At 40.2% G+C, this 22400-nt stretch overlaps 1 long non-coding RNA gene across 2 annotated transcripts in view; it reads right to left on the bottom strand.

Moving 5' to 3' along the window:
- Positions 1-5068: 5068 nt before the first annotated feature.
- Positions 5069-22400, bottom strand: part of LOC128318424 (uncharacterized) — a 91514-nt gene continuing 74182 nt past the window's right edge. For both annotated transcript variants that reach the window (XR_008301849.1, XR_008301850.1), the window contains exon 5: positions 5069-8280. This is a non-coding gene — a long non-coding RNA (uncharacterized LOC128318424). The remainder of the gene's footprint in view (positions 8281-22400) is intronic.

The raw sequence follows: 22400 nt of genomic DNA on the forward strand, positions 1-22400 counted from the left end.
AGTTTGGAGAGAGGAAACATCATCTTCAAAGCCAGGCATGGATTTTTGCATCTCTCAATATGGAATAAGAGCCTTGCCAATATTACAGGAAGCCAGAATATTGGAAAAACTTAAGAATGCTTTTTCATTTCCTCTTATTCATCTTCCATGAAAGTCTAATATTGTTTTCATTTACATTAAATTAAGAAAAAAAAAACATGATGTGACAGGACTATTAAGGGGCAGAGAACACACAGACACTCTGCCTTACTTCTTCATGATACAGGATGACAAGACAAAGACTCAATCTCCTGTTAATTAAACAAATCAATTAAGAAACTGTTGTTGGAACCGTGTAACTGATGTTCTTTAGTCGCTGTAACAGCCCTACTGGGAGTTCCACCACTGCATTAAAACACTGTCCTCTCTCGCTCCATCTGATAACATTAGAAACACTTATTTGCACCTTGCTGTCATGTCAGTGGAAGCTGTGAGTTATGGAAATGCAGATGACTGCCGTGGTCCCAGTGTGTGATCAGATGGGTTCACTTCACAACCTACACAGAGAACTTGCTCCATAAACTCTGAAGTACCCCAAAGGTCCCTAATGAAAATAGATCCAGCCATCAGCTCAGCAGTGGTCCAGATGCTAGATAAGGGTTGCCCATTTGCATACTCTTCACACCATGCAACTCCTGTTCAAGCAGATCAATTATCATATTAAATTTACCCTCCTCAGTTAAGACGATTAAGTTTCAAATTGTTTTAGATGGCCGTCATTAATCCTTACCATAGGCCAAGTGCTTTGGCTGCAAATTTGATTGGGCTCCTGTATCAAGGGTCAAATTAACAGCATACTAATGCTGAACCCTATTTAATTTGTGGCAAAGGGATTCCATATTAACATACAAGGTTCTTATTGCCGTTAAGTTAATATACAAAAACTCTCAAGAAGATAATTGGGGTCTGCCAGAAGCCAGGTGAACACCAAATTGTTAGTGAATTGAAAGGAATTTCACAAAATGAAAAGACCATCAGTGTATCTTGCATTTTACAGTAATTTATGATTTATGATTATAAATTCACTTTCTTAAAGGGGTATATTTTGGCAATTATTCCATTCTTCTATCATGTGTAGAGGAACAAAATATAATTTAATTGCCACATATATGAAACCTCAAAATGGCATTTAAACTCAGGAGTCAAGGATATAGTTCCACCAACTTCTTAAAACAATGTGCCAGGCCATGTCTGTGGATATCCTTGGAAAGCGTAAACTGTTTATGTAAGCAGTAATGCCTATGAGGAAAAGTGGCAGTGGCGCCAGGGCTGGCCTGGTTGTGCTCGTGTAGCCAATGTCAATATGAGCACTGTTCTATCAAAGCTGTGTAGATCCCTGGAAGCTATGTTGGTTTGGATAATGAGCCACTAGAGCCCAGTGCTGTAACCTGAGCACAGCAGTCATTGGTTGAGAGAGATTTCTAAGCCATTACTACCCTTGTACCTTTTAGTGGCTCACAAAAGTACTCAAAGGACTGTAGAACCAAACAGGTATACAGACTGATGACATATTTTTAAATTTGGAATTTGGAAGAATACTGTACATGCTGAGAAGATTTAATACATAGAATATTGCACATGAGCAAAAAGTAAAAGTTTTTATCTGATAAAATTAAGTTAATGTGGAAAGTAACTTTCAAAACCTGTTTTGAAAGTGGAAAGTAACTTTTCAAAACCTAAAACTGTTAGATGATTTTTGTTTCATTCATTCATATCATTTTGTGCTTAAGTTTGCAGTAGCTAGAATTTGACTTAGTTACTGGAATCAATACTAGTCTAACCTTGCATTAGCAAAGAAAACAGTCTAACTTAGATAAATATAGCCAGATAATGTTAGCAAATTAACAAAACTTACCTCAACATGCATTTTCACATTAGATATAGTCCATGCTGTCTAGGGAGGCAAAGGAGATGGCTCATTTTATACGAGTCTTTGCTTACTCCTTCATACTGAAACATTTTACTGAGGTAAGGCCAGGGACACTCATCCTCAAGTTTCACACTGCAGTCTGGGGTCTTGTCCATATTTAAACACACATGGATAGTTATAATGCTAACTATCAGCATTGTGTAGCATGAGACGGTCACAACTTATGACAAATAGGCATGGCCTTGATAGATTTTTTTTCCTACATTGATGAACCTGATTGGATGCTAAACTGAGCCCATTTACTTGATATTGTATGGTCACTGGCTGGATGAGAGAAGAAGAGCCCTTCAAGATTTATAATGATGGGTACTCTGATGGCCTACAGAAAAATGTAAGGAATAATTTTTTTTTCTTGGAATTGTAAGAGAACAAGTATTTAATTTCAATAATACTAAAGTAAAGTATAAATATCCCAGATATTACTTAGGTGTAGTAACAAAATAACAAATTATTTTTCGAGCCCTGCTCATACCATAATCATAACCAAAGTGCAGGAGCATTTGAGGTGATCTTTTCAAAAGAACATGTTCTGTTGTCACAGCTTGCCCACACAAACACATAGCCTTGCACTTTGCTCCTTATGTATTCTAATTAAGCCACTCCTCTGCATCTTGGAGAGTTGATGCACAGCTGTGTAGCTCTGGCTTTGGAACTAGCTCCACGTCCTTCACATAAGCTCTCTTGCTCTCTGTCTCTGTCTCTCTCTCTCTCTGCTCCCCGTGTAGCCTGGTGCCCACTCGTCAGATGGTGGGGTTCACCCCTGTTTCTTCGCCCGCCAGCATGCACCATCCAGTGTCAGAGGATCAAATGAACCATTTCCACTTCACTGATGCCCTCCTGACAGACAGGCTGAGTTGGTCGGGCTCGTCAGATTGGCTGGCTCCAAAGTTGACAGCAAGGTCAGGAGAGACAGCTCTCAGCTCAGCCCAGGACGACCAGGGATGTACCAGGCACGCCACTTCAGAGTTTCCTTTGACTCATCTGAAGTGGTGGAGGAGTGCTATGAGCTCTATGCAAGCTATGCACAACATTTGGTTTAGCTGATATTTAGTAGAGCTATGGTTATGAAACCATCTCAGTTCATCAGTTCAGTAGCTTTAGTGTAATAAGTACAGTGCAAAAAAAAAAAAATCATACAATGACAGTTGTTTTAAAATTGTTGACAAAGATTTGCATTAATCCCTAGTACAAACTCCTATAAGCACATCTCTCATGATTCATTTTTCTTTAAGCCTGAAAAGACACAGGTTGTGGCAAACTGCCTGAGGAAAGTCTTCCTGCTGCCCCCAGCTTGGCTGAAGGTCCCGCTGCACACATACACACCCACACCAGCCCATCACACCACTGAGTGACTTTTCTACAAGCTGTTCACAGTGGGGCTGCAATCTGGAAGGTGCAATATTGTCAGAAAACACCACAATAGCTTCAGTCTTGATAGCTTAATTAACAAATGCTAAGACGCCCAAATTGGGTTTATTTCACAGGAAAATAGATCAAATATCAAAAAGTAATAAACATTTAACCCACAAAAGAGTGATTTATTCTTCAGTTGTATGTTTACAATGATGACAGGTATGGCTTCTTTTTTTTAAATATATGTTAATAGATAGCAGACAGTACTGCTATACCTTGAATTCTGATGCTTTTTTATTTTCATGTGTGCTCCAACTGATTCTTATTTTGAAGTGTATGAGAACATTCACAGAAGAAACAAAAGGTTTTTTTTTTCAGTTATTCTTCAGCCAAGCCTCTAGTTCCGCTAGTCCAGCTTTTGGAAAAGCAGGCCCGATGTTGTCATAACAATCCCAGCTCTTACCAGAGCACAGAACTGTAGGATTTGCCAAGTCCTGACACATTGTAGCACAGCTGATTAATCAAGCTTTGAGAACACCTGAGAAATCAATTAATATGAGTTCTGACAGTTACTTTTTGAGCTCAGTCAATATGGCTGTGTAGCTTTCTCAAGGAGCAAATGCTTGCTATTGGGGAGTGTGGACGCGGCAAAGGGGGGAGGAAATGGCGCTTTTATGTTGTTTTTTTTTTGTGAGGGGGGCCTCTGTGTGCCTGATTGCCAAAATAAATGAAGTGGGGAACAGTCCCATGGCTATGTTGCAGAGGACCATAGGGGAGATCTTAGCCCCTCGAAAAAGCCCCCCTTTCTGAAAGAGGATGGATGCAGGAGTCCATGATACGCATGGCTGAAATTAGAATGGGAAAACTGCAGCTGAACACAGTGTGCGTTAAAGTATTCACATCTTATTACTGCATCCATGCACACACAAACACACAGAGACACTCTATTTACTCTTCACAGCAATGAAGCCATCACAGGCTGGTGTCTCTCTGAGAGGAAGTGGGGCATTTTCTCAGGAGAAGTTGCTGTAGCCTTCTGATGTATTATAGGTTAAGACTTTCCAAAACAACGCCTCTGGGCTGTAGCCTAGTCAAGTAATAGCTTGCGGCATAGCTCAGCCACATGTGTATTGGCACACCTTTTTAACCAAATTCATGCTAAGACAGGGAAAAATATATAGTCACACTCAACTGAGGTCTTATTTATAGCCACACTTCAGCAAGTCTTCTAAGTAAAGCCCTGTTATCTGTTTCTTCCCTTGAAATAAATCTCTCCTCCTCCAAGTGTGGTGTTATCTAAGATGCTATCGGAACACGGAGCCTTTGAAGGGCAGCATGAGGAGCAAAGGCTGGCTGGTTTTGATCAGCTCGCCTCTTTCACTTTCATGGCTTTTCTGCCGCAGGAAATCCGGGCAAAGAGAGCAGGGAGAAACCAGCACTGGAAGTGGTGGCACCGCTCCTGATTTACAATAAAGGATGACCCAAAGACTTCATTAACTTAATCCTGCTTGACTTGACCATTGCAAAGAACAAGGTCTGACCCTGAACTGCTGGGAGTTTCTGAACCCTACTTATCCAGCTCTAGTAGCAAATTCCCCACTAAATAATGTTTGTCTGACACTTAGCTTTAGTACTGTTGCTTAGCATTATTTATTCTGATCATTGCCATACAAGGTTATCGGTTAGCCATTTGAAAACCATTTTGGCCTTTGACCCCCTTCTCCCCCTTAAAAACCGAGACTTTGATGAGGTATTGCTGAAGTGGTGTCATATTTTCATCCACTGCATCTAAAACATTTTCACATCTGTGTAGAGTAAGTGGAATCAGCATTGAAAAATAGCAGGATTGAATACTGCATGACATAATACGATTTGCACTGCCATGACCTCTAATCGTTATTAGCCAGATAAACAGTCATATTTCACAGTGACTGACATGTATCCCTGGGCACTTGTGGGCAATGGAGTTTATACAGTAATAAAAAGCTGTCTGAAATTTCTTACAGCTGCTGTGCTTCAGTTTGCAGCGTAGGTCAGGAGATCTTGAACAAGATTATGCTCCAGGTTTCACTTAAGGTTCAGCACACATATAAGAGCCATGCCAGATCATGCCACTATAATGTCAAGATTTTACTCTCAGAAATAAAAACGTCCCGTATGATCTATTGGACTGAATGATAAATTCAAAATGATCATAAATCGATATACTATCACACATATGTATTAAAGCATGCTTTCATTTTTGGATTGTATTTGCACTATACCTAGCAACAAATAAGTTGCAGTGCTATTGCATGAAAGACAGTTGCATGTGCTATTGCATGTTGTAATATATGACATTCTGAGGAACATTTGTGCTGGCATCTCTAATTTGAAGTTTGAGTTTTTTTGGCTTGGTGTTGTAATGCTCGTCTCATTTTTGTCAGTGCCCTTATGTTTGCAGTGTACACGACAACAACCAGATGGTAGAGCCTTCTGTATTGAGAGCCACTGCTTAATTAAAGCTGCACAACTGTAATGGTCCCATTCAGCACAGACAGAAGAGGAAATTAATCTGAAGGAAAAAAAGGCTTAAGTATTCATGACCCATGAATAAAGAGTTTCAACTTTGGAGTGGGTCAACCCATGAATATTTATCGAAAAGTATATTATGCTAAGTTCTGTTTGTGACGATTCTGACCATGAAGGGTGATACAGAAAATAACAGCACTAAATTTGCATTAGCTGTAAAAAGCTAATCGAAAACTTTAAAAAGGGAAGAAATGTTATGCTTGAATGAAATTAAACAGATATGTTACCATGCTCAACAGCTATAAAATCATCCAGAATATACCAGACCATGTTTCTACCCCAAATTAGTTCCACATAATTGGGTAGCAATGACCTTGTCACTGTTAATTCAGTGCGTTGTAACCAGGGTTCTCGCACAGGTTTTGGATGGCTGCTTAAATATAGGCATTTAACTCAACAGAAATACTATTAAAGATCTCTGTTACTTGCCCTGCAATTGACTGGTGTCCCATTCAAGTGTATTTCCATTGTGTTCTCAGGATAGGTCCACAATCCATCCTCACCAGGATAAAGTGGTGATTGTAGATGAATGAATTAATCTCTCTTCCTAAATCAGTTCAGCTTAGATGTTCATACAAGCTCAGTCAGGCCTTAAATTCTGAATTTTTCAGCTAATTTTCTTGAAGGCCAATTCAGATTATTAACCTTAAATGCATGTAGTTCACACCTCTGATGTTGCCATATTTTTCTTAAGCAGAAGCATCTGAGATGAGGTTTTCCAATAGTGTCTAGACCACCGGCTTTAAACAAAATCACCTTCCTTTAAGCACAGAAAGAAATGGGGTACTTAATGCAGACTGAAGAATCAGATCACTTTTTTCCCTTTGCTGTCAAATGAAATATGATGTAACATAAACAAAAGATTAATATAAACAAACAAACAAACAAATAAATAAATAATTTATTTAAAATAAATAAAAAAGAAAGACTAATACAATGATATATAAATGGTAAGCATTAAAACAAAAATCTGGGTTTATTACCAATATATTGTTGCATGAATAGTTATAACAGTAATTATCACATTAACCACTGCAAAATAACTACATTATTTGACCCAGCACAACTTCTTTTTTGGCAGTGGCAGAAAGCATGAAGCTTGGGCAGAGGTAAAAATTGTTGTTTCTACTGTTGAGGGTTGCAACCAGTGACGTGGTCCACAAAAAAATATATTATATTTCTTTAAATTGTGCATTGACAGTTTTATGTAGCCACAAGATATTAAATTGAAGTCTTGAAGTCATGTAATGTGTGCATGATATAGGATATTCAGTATAATCTTATTCAGGATTCAGGATAACTCACTATGTTGAATTCCAAATTAATAAACTAATGCCAACCTTTTGTTAATTCTATTTGCTTGATAAAGAATGCCCACTGTGTGAATGATAAGCTGACCAAGCATTCATCTCTGCTCCGATCCACTCAGTGAAAAAGTAAAAAACTGTGAACTTTGAAGGGATGATACAATTAGTTAATTAATCATGTCATATTTGTGTATTTAATATTGGCTTTGAATGGAATTCCATAGTTTTTAATATATAGCCCAAAACATGAATTTAAGCATGACATATTGTGGTTACAACAAATTGTCAAACAGTGACACTGGACTTAATACTGCTCTTTTCTCAAGCTGATATCACGCAAGAAAAATCATCTTAAGTTCAAGGTCAGAATCGTACGTAACTGTGACAAACTCCTGTTTTTGGCAAAGTTTGCCTCACACAAGCAACTCACACACAGCTGTCTGAATAGCATGTAAGTCTGCAGTTACATGAGGTCTGCATACCAATGTGCATAAGTCAACTCTGAATATGGCCCAGGATCCTTAAAATATATCTTTTAAAATGCAGCCATGGAGATCTGGCTTAGGCTCATGGTTAAATACGTGGTATATTACTGAGCAGTCAAGAGCTAAAAATTCAAACACCAGGAGGTCAGTTAATGGTCAGTGAAGCGTCCGCTCACTGCATCACAGCTTGATAAGGGAAGAAAAGTCTGATTATATTAATAGACAGTTCGCTTGAAGTGACATGGGCTGGAAAAAGTAAAGACATTTTTGGATTTAACCACAGGTAGATAAGATAAAAAAGAACTGCGTAAATGTATGATTGCTTAAAGCAAAAATACTTGCACAGGAAGATCTGAAATGCATGTTCCTCACAAATGTGTGAATCTTTAGGGAGAGTGATTTAGTCAGAAGGAAACCGACAACCACATGTCTCTGCATATCAGATGGATCTGTCATAAATAGAACTGCTTAGTTTTCTATGTTACATGTTTGAAAATTTGTTTATGTGTAGGAGTCCACAGTGTTGATGGGCATGCAAGCAGACGCCAGGTTCCATTGGCTGGACACATTCGTGCCTCTCCCGTCAAATATCCACCTGCGGAGATGCAGAGACAAGACTGTTAGCGTGCAGACAGACACAAAGCAGCTCTCAAGTTCATCTCCCTGTTACCATGCGGCAGCCATTTTAAACAGATGGTGCCCAAACAACCTGTCATGTTTACGGCTGCTGCCATAAAAGACAAGAGTCCAACAACACAGTCCTTCAGAGGCCCCCAGGGAGCAGCCAGGACCCCGCACACAGCTGCCTGGGGGAGCGGAGGGGTGCCAGCCCCGGTCCTCAAAACTCCTCTACCTATCCGGACATGCTACATTTACTGCAATTAAACAAGTACGGCATTTGAATATGCGATGACACCTCACAACCTGCTCAACGGGGCCTGCATATAATCGCGTCCCCGTGGAGCTGGAGAGAAATTGTCCGTGTCACTATTAATGAAGGAATTTGCATTGTGATCTTAATTAAGGAGGGTGGGATAATGAAGCTCACTTCTGAATTAGTTAATCAACAAAAACTTGTACAAATGTGTTTGCATGGCCTATAGGCATGGCCCGCTGGTAATGTATATTCTGCCAGAGGTCGGCAGGGGTTACGTCACATAAAGGTAGCAGCTCGTGAATATAGCAGGTGCCACTGGGCATTTTTCCTTCTCCTTGGGTAGTCAAGATGGTGGTCTGACCCCTGCACAGCCGTTTGGCTCTCACTGCCTGTGTCTTTCCAACATGTCAAATAAAAAGTAGCTACACACACACACACAAACCCAGGTGTTCCACTTCACCACTTCCACTTACATCCACTAGTCATCAAGTCATGGAGTTAAATCACAATCTTGCTCCTTTAGTGAGAAGTGTGTGTATGTTTAATAGGAAACACTTGAAGCCAGAGTGCAGTGACACACTGAGTGTAAGTGCTGGCTGTGTGGCGACACAGTAAGCAACTCAAAATGGCCTCAGAAGCTCAAGAGTCTCAAGTGGCCAATGAATTAGTCGCAGGCCCTAATAGAGAGGGAGTGAGAACAGGGCAAAGAATTACAACACAATAGATTTCAAAGGAGGCCAACAGCTAACAGTCATGTCAAAAAAACTGAAAGGCTCTCCAAGATATGGTACTTGAGAGGACAAGATGAAAAGAAAGAGCGTGAAAAGGGGCAGCCCAGTTTCCAAAAACATGTCAGACAGTGACAGTATAGACCTAGTGTTTCATAACAAATTAAGTAAAAGGTGTTTTCACACAGCCATACATCATCAGGATGGCTTAAAACATACTTTTTCAATCTATTTGCTCACAAGACAACAGTTAAGTGTAAAACTGTGCATACACTGAAGACAAAGAAATTAAGCTTATAGAAACACGATATTTAGTGTATTTGGTCTCACTGTTCCTTCATTCTCACAAATAACAAAAGAGGTCAAATGGTACAAGTGGTTAAAAAAAATTATATGAGTTTAAAAGTCATACGAATATACATTCACCGGCTGCCTTAACAGGGACGCCTGTACCCCTGTACCCCTGCGCATGCTGCAATTCTCCAATCAGCCAATCATGTGGCAGCAGTGTAATGCATAAGACCAAGAGCTTCAGTCAATGTTCACATACAAAGTGGGAAAAAAAGTAATATCAGTGACTTTGTTGCATTGTTATTGGTTTGAGTATTTCAGAAACTGCTGATCTCTTGAGATTTTCAGACACATCCTGTTTTTCTCTGACAGGAGTGGAACCTGATGACGTGTTCTGCTGTTGTAGCCCACCTCCCTCAAGGTTCAATGTGTTGTGCGTTCTAAGATGCTTTTCTGCTCACCATGAGTGATTGAGTTACTGTAGCCTTTCTGTCAGCTCGAACCATCCGGACATTCTAATCAGACCTCTCTCACCAACAAGGTGTTTTTCGGCCCATTGAACTGCCGCTCACTGGGTGTATTTTGTTTTTCTTACCATTCTGTGCAATCTCCAGAATGTGAAAATCCCAGGACATTTCAGCCTGTAAGCAGTTTCTGAAATACTCAAACCGGCCCACCTGGCACCAACAACCATGCCATTGTCAGTTACTGAGATCACATTTTTTCCCTGTTTTGATGTTTGATGTGAACATTAACTGAAGCGCTTGACCTGTATCAGTATGACTTTATGCATTTCGCTGTTGACAGATGATTGACTGATTGGATAATTGCATGAATAAGCAGGTTTACAGATGTTCCTATTAAATTAGGCAGTGAGAGTATATATATATTTTTTACTAATAGCTTGTGCATGATTTGCTTTGAGTAGATTTTGGATACACTGTTATAATGCAAATTGCTGAACAAGCATCTAAATAATGTTCTTGAAATCTTGATCTCCACTTTCATTTTGCTTTGCTCTAACTCCAAGTCAAATTGTTAACCATGATTGAGAGAAGCTGCTGAGTTAAATTTTTCAATCAAATGTCCACTGTGGTAGAGCTTGAGAACTTGCTCTGTGGAAGACATCTTGGTCTGAAAGCCGTTAGCATTATTTACGGACGGGGCCTGGTGGCTGGGGGGCTGTGTTCCACACTAAGCCAGTTGTGTAAATACAAGCCTGTACTCAGACAAAGAGGAGCTTCGACTTCAAAACAACAGTAAAACTTGTGAACTTTACGAAACCTTTAGAGACCATGCCGTTTGAAGTCTTGGCATCCCTGGTTATGGGTGAGCGGAGAATGAATTCTGTTGCAACAAACCATCATCAGGGCCATATGATCCCATGATTGAGACCATGTGTGGGGCAGCATGTGGACAACGCTTCCTGTGGGGCAGCTTATGCAGCTGAGGCTGCTCAAAGACACAGGGTGCATGTGTCCAAACATCATGGCCTTTGGACACTGTTCACACAAGCCAGCAAATACAAAGTCTACACAGTGAAGCACTGAGTTCCTGCACATTGAGTACCATGAAAAAAGGAGGTTTAATGTTTCTGATCAGGCAAACTAGACATCTTAATCTCATAACTGTGATGTTTAAGAAGAAGAAAATTAGATTACATGTAACAACTAATGCAAAGGTGATTATTGTAATAACTGTTATTGTAATAATTTTGAAGAATATATTGTAGACTAAATATAATGTTAAATATTGGTAAAGCATACACACTGGTGGATAAAACTACCACCACAACAAACATTAATATTGTCCATTTAATCTAAATCGAGGGGTACATACAAAGTTAAAAGCTCTTCTTAAAAGCAGTTCTTAAGGTGCAAAAGATGCTACAACCACCAAAAGAGAGAGAGAGAGAGAGAGAGAGAGAGAGAGAGAGAGAAAGAAATAGTATTTGAACTGTATTATTTGTTAATTAAAATTTCTAAAGGTCAAAAGGTCCAGCTCAGAATTTACCCAATTCACCAAGCTCCTAAGTTAGTTCTTTGTACTGCTTTGGGACTCTTTTTTGATATCTCCCATACACTCTACAAAAAGGTCCCTCAAGCGTTCTCTGGATTGAAAGGGTTCTTAGATTCCTATACTTTTAACCTTTACTTGTTGATGGGGTGGTACCCTTATCTTTTGTATCTTTAATAATGTATTTTAATGTATCTTTCATCTGGAAATGAGGATATAGTGTACCTTTAAAATTATTTTAGGTATATAATTGGATTGCAATTACCTTTTGGAGTAGAGTTTCACATCTACACGTCTGCCGAATGCCATAAATGTAAATGTAAATAATTGGATTGCAATTACCTTTTGGAGTAGAGCTTCACATCTACACTAGCACCTTTTTAGGTAAAAGATACAAACTAAAGGCACAAAAGGAGTGCGCTTAAGAGTTCCACTTAATTGAGTGTGTGTAATGGAGTTCAAATTGGAACCCTTTCTGAAAGGGACTCTGTTGTAGGCTGTGAGAAAATTTTTCTGTTTTTGTATACACCGGATGCCACAATGCCACACGTCTGAGTTTTATGTTAAAGGCTGTTAAAGGTGTCAAAGGCCAGCGCACTGGACCCAAATACCTGTAGTTATCATTAAATTAGCTGGCACTTTGCAGCCTCAAGCATAGACACTCACAAAGGTAGGTTATAAAGGAAATTCAAACAAAACCCTGGCTAAGCTTAAATGGCAACCTGTTCCATATTCTCATAAATGTCATGTCTATCAAATATGGTGAGGTGAGCAAAGTTTAGGTGTAGGTGTGAGGAGTTCATCAGTGGACGTCATTAGGCAGAGGCTATTGTTTTTGAGTTTGCAAAAATAGTAGAAATGATAGAGTTTGGTGTTATTAAAGGCAGTGTCAGGGAGGGCAGGGTTATGGAGCAGACTCGATTGGAGGCAGATCAAAGGGGTGGGTGTGGAGAGCTTCTCGGGGGGAGATTAGACCCCTCTCTGTTTGCATTTTCCCGCTGTTTTGCTTGCAACTTCACACACCTCCTTCCCGAGATCAACCTTGGCTTGTTATGACAATAGCAACAACAAAAAAATAGCAGAATACAACTAAATCCACTATCCACAGTGACTTTGTAATGAACTTTTGTTCAGATGGCAGTTGACGGACATCACCCAGGTACCATGAGCCCTGGCAGAACCCTACATAGCTGTGGTCCAGAATACTGACAAGCCAATGAAACAGAGACAGGTCAGAGAGAGGCATGCTCTGATGAGGCATTCCTCTCTGTGCTAATGTGAACTGAATGTTTGACAACCTCAGTCATGTGGAAAACACTAACACTCACTTTAGAGAGAGAAAAAAATGGAAGAATAAACAGATAATGTCAAAAGGAGTTAAAATATAGTTCTAAATCTTAGCTACAGATGACTCGCACTCTCTATCACCTTTATGAAGAAAAAATGACAATATAATTACATCCTATATATACACAATTGTATAATATACACTTGCCAGGCACTTTATTAGGAACACTATATTAATACTGGGTAGTGACTTCCTTTGCTCTCAAAACAGCCTCAGTTCTTTGTTGCATGGATTCCACAAGATGTTGGAAACATTCCTTTGAGATTCTGCTCCATGTTGACATGATTGCATCACACAATTCCTGCAGATTTTTCAGGTGCACTTTCATGATGCAAATCTCCCGTTTTACCACATCCCAAAGGTGTTCTATTGGATTCAGATCCAGTGACTAGGAAGGTCACTGAAGAAAACTGAACTCATCATCATGCTGGAATTAGCCATTAGAAGATGGGTAAATTGTGGCCATGAAGGGGTGTACATGATCAGCAACAGTACTCAAGTAGGCTGTGGTATTCAAGCGATGATTGATTGGTATTAACGGGCCCAAAGTGTGCCAAGAAAACATTCCCCACATCATTACACCACCTCCACCAGCCAGGTCTGTTGACACAAGGCAGGTTGGTTCCATGGTTTCATGCTGTCGGTGCAAAATTCTGACCCTACCATCTGTGTGCCTGAGCAGAAATCAAGATTCATTGACCAGGCTACGTTTTTCCAGTCTTCAACTGTCCAGTTTTGGTGAGCCTGTGCCCACTGCAGCCTCAGCTTTCTGTTCTTGGCTGACAAAAGTGGAACCTGACGTGGTCTTCTGCTGTTGTAGTCCATCCGCCTCAAGGTTCAACATTTTGTGCATTTTGAGATGCTTTTCTGCTCACCACAATTGTACAGAGTCATTATTTGAGGTACTGAAGCCTTTCTGTCAACTTGAACCAGTCTGGCCATTCTCCGTTGACCTCTCTCATCAACAAGGTGTTTCTGTCCACAAAACCACTGCTCACTGGATGTTTTTTCTTTATTGCACCATTCTGAGTAAACTCTAGAGGCACTGTGCATGAAAATCCCAGGAGACCAACAATCATGCCACAGTCAAAATCACTGACATCACATTTTTTCCCCATTCTCAGGGTTGATGTGAACATTATCTGAAACTGCTGGCCCGTATCTGCATGATTTTATGCATTGTGCTGCTGCCACATGATTGGCTGATTAGATAAATGTATGAATTAGTAGGTGTACAGGTGTTCCTAATAAAGTGCTCAGTGAGTGTATTGATAAAGATTATTGCATTTTTTACAGATTCATTTAAAATTTTGGAGAATATTTTGATTATAGTGATAATTTTCAAATAATTATAGGATTTCTTTTATCAAGAAATTATTACTTTTAATGTAACAAATTATTTCATACTTCTCACCAAAGCACACTTGATCAGGTGTCCTTATTAATTCCAAACTTTTAATGAGTTTTGTAATGAGCTTTAAGATAGGTAATACTCCAAGTACATTTTTTGTGCTTTCTCTGATGACAAAGGCCTCTGTTTAATTAATTCTAATCTGTTTAATTTGAGGCCATAAGATTTCCCTGAAGAGTTTGATGCACAAAAGCTGTCAACGGTTATTGTCTGTCATTAAGCAAGATTAGAAATACAATTTCACAAGTAATTGTGAATACAACAGCAAGTAAGAGCAACAGATAAAAAAATTACTCTCTTTGGATTTCTATCTGATGTCTGTCCATGACAATGTTTTCTCAATCTGGAACATTTTTTCCACCATTATGTAGACACATCAGCAAATCAGACTTAGCCTGCTGCTATATAACAATGTTTACGGGTGTAAAAACAGGCCAAAAGAAATGACAAAGGCATGTTCTAGAATGGGATGTTTAAATACTAAACACCATAAAGAGAACGAGCGTGTGATGTAGAGCCAGTTTCTTGTATAGTAGCATGGACGATAAAGTGCTAGGTATCACACACTGACGTTACCGGCATTGCACACTGCAGGAAAAAAGGTGGTCCCTGGGTCATGCAGCTGCACACACACAGGTGTGAACACACTGCACCTGGGGAAGGGCATCTCTCTCCACGATGCACTTCAGCTATAAATCTCTATTGTGTTGCATCATGTTTTCTCATGAACTGGTTTAACCATTGCAAGAAATCTTTTTTTTGTCTACAAATTGTACTCAATTTAAGCTAGTGTAGAAGTATTTGAGGCTGTAAGTGGATGCCTCCGAGTACCTGACTGTTTTTACATGCCAGTCCTCTCTGCTGGTGGGATTGTACAACCCCTGCCAAGCTACACTTACTGTTGGTAATGTGACATAGCTGGCAGTCATTGATAAAACACCATTTCATGGGCATGTTGACAGCTGACAAACCAAAACAACTTGTTTTGGTGCACCGTAGTCACTCTCACATGCATAAATGTGCATACCTAGCCAGGTTCGCAGACTTGATGGTACAAGTGTGACTGTGTGAGGGAGTGTGGTGGTGACTCAAGGGAGTGAGGGATTGAATATGAATGGGAGGAATGTGTCAGGAAACAAGGGATCAAGGATGGATGGATGTGCAGGGAGCACAGGGGGCTGATGAAGCCAGGCAATGGACTGGAGGTTGATGCGAAGTAGGAGACAGCCACGGTCACTGCCCCCCATCCTCCAGGCCGACTGACTATTCCCACCACCTGCCGAGCAGTGGCGACTTGGTGAAACAATGCCTGCATTATCCGCCATCTCTCCCTGGCCTCCTCACCACTGAGTCAGTAACAGGCCATGTATAGCGTGCTCATGGCATCATAGCACCAGCCAATTAACACTCTCATTCAGGACACACACAAAGAGGAGTAGCAACAGAATTTTTTCCTCAATGTACCCACCCTGGACCCATCCTCTCGTTATAATATCTCCAAAATTTGCTTAGCTTCCAGTGAAGATGTACCCTTCGTTTGTCCTTAATTCTGAGATATTGCTTTGGTTGATTAAGAAACACAAACACGATCCATTACTGCTCCCTCTGCACCACGGCTGTTCCCACATGCTTGGAGCAAGCACATTAGGAACCAGCAGCCATTTGTCTGCAGATATTTCACCAGCTTCTGGGAGGCTCTGCTTAGGATCAAGTTCCTTCAAATCTGTAATAACTGTATGTGACCTAAACTAGGTCATAGGCAAATTTAGAGTTAAGCAAAGACAAAGACGATCATGCTAGTAAAAAAAAAATAGAGAAGAAAGAAAAGACTTTTGATTCACATTTCATGACCCTAAACATGATAATTTGTGTCATTTAAGTTTCACTGTTCTTGCCAGCAGAATAGTTTGTCCGGGCGAATCGTTTGAAGTCAGCTAGAATTACTCATGACACAATAAACTACAACAATGCTTCCAAGACTACCAAAGATTTTAAAGGGCAAACCAGTCAAGTGTAACACAGTCCACTGCGTCAGACAAAGCTTCCATATTAACCGTACTGTCTTACTGCTCAAAATAAGATGCAAATGAAGAGTCAGCTAAGATATAGGGAGAGTGTCTCTAACAATGTAACGCTCCAGTCCACACATCAAAGCTTGCATCTTCTCTTCCTAGTTCTGGGATAAGTCTCTGGCATTGGAGGCATAGCTGATATATTCAGTGACACAGCAACACTGTCAGGTTTACTGCTACTGCTGAAATCCACTTTACTAAGAATAAACCTTTGGTCAGATTATTTATTCACACCTCTACGCAAATCCACAGTAAGGATCTCTTTCTCCTTGTGCCTCCTGAGTAGTGGCTAGATCATGACAATGACTGCTGGCTGGAATGGCTCCAGCTCCTCAACCCCAGCCCGGGGGAGACAGCAGGGCAGCCTCCGCTTCCTCAACTCTACCCTGCTTCTATCAGACACAATGCTGGCACTCTGACAATGGCCTCATGTTCAGGACAAATCCATCATTCATACACTACTGTATGACTTAATGGGACTATACAGGAACACAAGACAATATTGATAGTTCTTTGATTTGCACTTATCAGCACATCTGTTCTGTTTACATGAGTGCTGAGAAAATATGTTCATGTTTTTTACATTTTAAATTGTGGAGTAGCAGGAGCAATTCCAACAATCTAGTATTATCTATCATTTATTTTCAATTTTCACATATAAATCCTAAATATAACTACATTATAATATAACTACATTATTTACAATGTGTTCTAAACAGATACAAAAATAGATAGCTTGCTAGAAAGGCTTATAAGATATCTGTTTGAGACTAAAGGTGTGCGTTGGGACTGGGATCCTGTGGGAAGCAACAAAACATCACACAAGCAGAAAGGATTTACTTTTACTTTTAGTGGAAAGTCAGATATTAAGCTTGTGGGACAAACAAAAACCAAGCTCATTAACATGAATTTGCATCAAATTCTGCCTGGTCAGGGTAGCTGTGGTTTAAATTAGATTATTAGATTATTAATATATTTTGGAAAATAGAAATGAGGCCAGGTACACTAGAAATGTGGCCAGGTACACAGACAATTATGAAGAAAAACATTTCTTTTTAAAATCTGGATACAGATGCAGAATATTTGGAGCACTAGACAGATACAGATAGTGGCACCTTACTTCTGGTATCCAAGAATATCATATCTAGACTCATTTCACTTCAGCACTGGGGCACGTTTATTATAATAAACATTCCTAAGAGCATTTACAGATTGGCTTTGCTGGCAGCTGCCCAGGCTATTGTGAAGGCAGCATGTGACGCCGGCTGCTCAGGGCTTCATCCGCAGTCAGCTTAGTGTGCAATCAGCCAGATGAGGTGTTTAAGATGGGCAGGCGCAAGGGTAGCCCCGTGAAACCCACACCGTCACACTATCTCCCTCAGGCAGTCCATGTGGTGCCTCTGCAAAAATACTGTTTTTGGCAGACCGCCAGTGGGTTCAGACCCCTGTAACGGCTATGGGTCGTGCCCAGTGTAGGCGGGATGTTAAAACAGTGCATACATGCCATGAAAAGGTGGGGAGGAGAGGCAGCCGGGATGCTGAGAACTGAGAAGTTTAGTGAAGAGCCATTCACCATCATGCTCATGGCTTCTGTAATTTGATTGGCTGGAACATGTCCATGTGGCATCTTCGTTCTAGAGCCTTGCTGCACAGACTGACAAACACTTCCATGGGGGGGTGAATGGAGTGGTGGTACATTTACTGTAACGTTGAGCATCTGTGATACTGGTGTGCTTCATAGCACAGATTTTTGAACTGCCCACACACTACCAATGAGAGGAGATTATTGACAGGTAGCATGTGATTCTGAAAATGATACATTATCTGAATATGAGCTAAACCGAAACCAAAGGGGGGAGAGAAAAAAAGAGCTCACATGTTGTCCTTGCTACGGCTTCACAGGAGAGGCCAGTCACACTGCTGCCCACTCAGTAGCCAGCGATGCAGTGAAGAGTCACAAATGAGTCATACTTCAACAGAAGTGCCAAGAAAACTGAATGAATGAGTCTGTGTGTGTGTGTGCTTTTCTATTGATCAATTCAATAGAAAGTATCACAGTATGTTTAGGCTTTCAAAAAGGAGAAATGCAAACAACCCCACAAAAACCAGTAATTCGACGGCAAAATACAGCACAATTAGATTTGATCCTTTCCCACAGCACCCTCCATTTGGTCCTCTTACACAACATAAAAACATTAAGAAACAAGGCATCAGAGGCATCTAACCATGTTGTTAGCTACACGTCATATTAAATATGTCTTGTTAAAACACCAAGTAATATTAAACACACTTAAGTGTTTTGGGCAATTTATTGGAGCAATTGAAAGGAAAAATAGAGGGACATGTTGACATTGTTAATAGGCAATGCGTCATTAAGGAATTCTTCTTCATAACTTGCACAGTGGGGGGGCTGAAAAATGATCAAGAATAATGCGGCATGCTTTGTAGTCACCGCAGTGACTTTGTGCATACAAATCCTCAATGAAGGGGAGCGCAGAGAGGATGAGAGAGAAAGAGATGGGGGAGGGAGAAAGGGAGATAGAGAAGAAGAGGGGAGAAAAACAGAAAATCGGCCATTCATGTGAACATAATTCAGAGAATTTGCAGGGTGAGTGAAAAAGATATTTTATGCAGGCACATAGCAGTATTCAGTGGGGGTAGACTGAAGCAGCTACATGGAGACTACAAAGCCGAACTCCTGTGGTTCATGAATAAGTTGAGGAAATGATCAGAAAAAAAGCAGAGCGATGTTTAGACAGATGGGCCACTTAAAACGGCCAGGACAGAAAAGAAAAAAAAAAAGTGCTTTTAATAAAACTTCAGATTCACCAAATCATTGATCTTTCTTCTTGCACTCTATCCCCCAAGAAAGGTGAGAGCAAATGTGATGTCTTACAAGTCTCTATCGAAGAACCTTGAAGAAGTATTAAAAGACGCTGCTGCTTGCCGCCCCTCAGACTGAATTAAATTAGCATCATAAAAGAAAGAGAGAAAGACAGAGAATCAAATGAGGGACTTTGAAAAATCTGAAATAAAATAAATAAAAATAAAATCTGAACAAAGTGTCAAAGAAAATACATTTCAAGACATATTTTCTTTTATGGGCTGTGAAAAATGGATGCAAGCAAATCTTGGAGTAAAACACGTTGCCCTGTACTTTTTTTTTTTTTTTTTTTAGAAATGCCAGTGATGAGATTCTGAGATTCTGCAAATGTTTTTCTTCCTCAAGGCCTTTAATGTAATATCAAATGTAGACTTGCTGTGGACAAGACGGTATTATAAATTTAGGAAACATGTATTATTAATGACAGGCTCTGTATGAACAAATATTTGATGTGCATGAGCAAATTATTATTATTATTATTATTATTATTATTATTAACAATAATAATTATTTTATATACACTGAAGTCTACTCAGTGTATATAAATAAGTATTAATGTAGTTCACTTAAATATAAATAGGCATTAATGTAGTTCACTTAGAAATAATCTGGAACTGAAAATAGAAGAATAATTACTATAAGCAGCAGTTCACTAAAGACCGAATCAGATCTTTAGAAGAGTGCTATCTGAAACAGCCTGATGCGCTGTTTCACCAGAATTCACTATTAACCCCTTTAACATCCACAGGCCCCGCTCCAGTCTGCTACTACTCTCCTACTTAACCAGCACCCGTTCTGCTTGGCTGGCGAAGGGAGAAGCACATCGGCTTCTTGGATGGTTTTTTTTTTTTTTTTTTTGCAAGTCAGATTAATCAGATCCTGTGTTCTTCACAGAAAAATAAAAACAACATTTGGTAGACAGGCTTCCAGCTGTAATAGAATTCATCAGCAGCTTCAGCACACTAAAGTCAGTCCTGAGGTGAGAGTTAAGCAGTGAGATAACACACTAGCATTACTTAAAATAGCAAGAAGCCTAAAAATAGGCAAAGCTAAAATTAGTTTGCCTGTTATCATGTTTAATTACATTAAGTCTAAATTTGTATTCTTACAGGGTATTTAAAGTCCATATTTTATTTTATACTAGGAGAACACTAAATGCGACACTAGAAAAATACATTAGATGTTCACTTTCACTTGCTGAGTAGTGAGGTCCAGATGTGCTCTTCCTGTCTTTTTTGTTGTTTGTTCCTAAGTTGAGGCACAAAAGCAACACCTACAGCATGGTAAAGTTGAAAAGGGAAAGGGGGAGTCACACATAAGACTTCAGTCACTAGCAGAAGCGCTTGCTTTGAGGTAAACATGCCCTGTCCTGACCTTTGGGAGATTGTGCGATTGTGCTGGCCTTGCCATTAACGTCAACACCTGCGTTCCAGGCAGGGAACAGCCGGCAACATCCGCAGTCCTCTTCTCTATAGTTCAGCATTGATTTCCATTTAAGCCCGATACAGCTGCTACACACCTCTGGCCCCACTCCAGGCAATATTTATCCAGTGGCCAATAGGGGACATCCTATTGTGGGGGCTGTGGAGAGACAAAGACAGACTCAATGGCAGAGAATTGCCCAGCGCGTTGATGCAGGACTGTGCCGAATCCTATTCATTGGAGACCATCAGGGGAGCTGGGCAGCTCTCTCTTACTCCTTTTTTCCTCCAGCTCTCTTTTTTCATCTCTCTGGTAGGTTTAACACTCTTACAAATCTCACATCTCTTTTACTTCTTTGTATTTCAAACCCATTATATTTTGAGTAAAAGTTTAAAAAAAAAAAACAGGACATCCCAGATCTACTACTCAGATGTTACTAAAACAAGGATTTCTTACATTACCACACAGTCCACAGTGGACCCCAGTGGACATACTCAGGACCTTAAGTTGCTGTACCTGTGGCCTGTAAACCTTTCTGCAGTGTGATGAATGCACAGAGGCCTGGCAGAGACCATAGGCTCTCCAGGTGGGCAGTGGGAACTCACTGAACTTTGCCAAGGAATTTTGGGGTCAAAGGTCAGCCTGCAGGGGTGGAGTAAAATGATGTGTGCTGTTGGTTTGCAGTGCTAAAGATTGATGCACTCCTGCACTATACCAAAATGAATTTTCCAGTCCAGAGCTGCAGGGAGTGAGGGGCCACAGGAAAGCTGGCTGAAATGTAATCAATAGCAAAACAAAGATGCTCGAATTGGCAGAGTTTGTGGCAAGCACCAGCTCAGACTCAAAAATGAGCTTTAATGGAAGCCATGGTAATGGCATCAGTGGGGTGAAGAGCTGTTTTATCAGGGCCTGTCCAATGGCTGCCAAGCTCCGTCCCACCCCCAGCGCGTGAGAGGCTTAATTGAGAGGCCTCCTAAAGAAACACAGTGCTCACATCTGCACACTGAGCTGATCAACCTGGCCAGCCGGGAACAGACAGAGTCTCAGAGACACACAGTAGTAACCTGAAATCCTTCAACACACACCACATGCAAGACCACACCACCACCACCAGCAACAACTACTATTTATTATTATTATTATCATTATTATTATTATTATTGATTTTCTATAACCACATTACTTCAACTGCACTATGTAAATTGTTTTTTATTAAATAAAAACTAAGTCATCATACAAAATATGACAGCGTAAAACAGCTTTTATGTTGTAGTCTTCATCTCCAGTTCCCGGTTGCTCTGTTCTTCAGAGCCTTGTCTTAAACACAGGAGGCCCATGGAGCTTGTAATGCATAGTCAAAGCCAGCAGTCATTGATCTGACCACTTAGCAAAGAACATTACAGGCACACTCTGATTCAAAAATCAATGGGACACCCCAAACATCTAATATGGGGAGTAAGACTGATTTGTATGTGTAACAACACATAACTGGACAAACACGCAAACAAACACAGTAGCACAGGTTAAAAAAAATAAAAGATAAGAAGTGACTCATTACACAGTTCATGGAAAATTTGTACAGTTAATAAGAGACATCCTCATACTATGTGCACCTGAACATGTCTAAAGAGGCTGTTGGCTAGAAATGAAACACATTATGGATGTG

The sequence above is a fragment of the Pangasianodon hypophthalmus genome, chromosome 5, assembly GCF_027358585.1.
Source record: "Pangasianodon hypophthalmus isolate fPanHyp1 chromosome 5, fPanHyp1.pri, whole genome shotgun sequence".
Taxonomy (NCBI): domain Eukaryota; kingdom Metazoa; phylum Chordata; class Actinopteri; order Siluriformes; family Pangasiidae; genus Pangasianodon; species Pangasianodon hypophthalmus.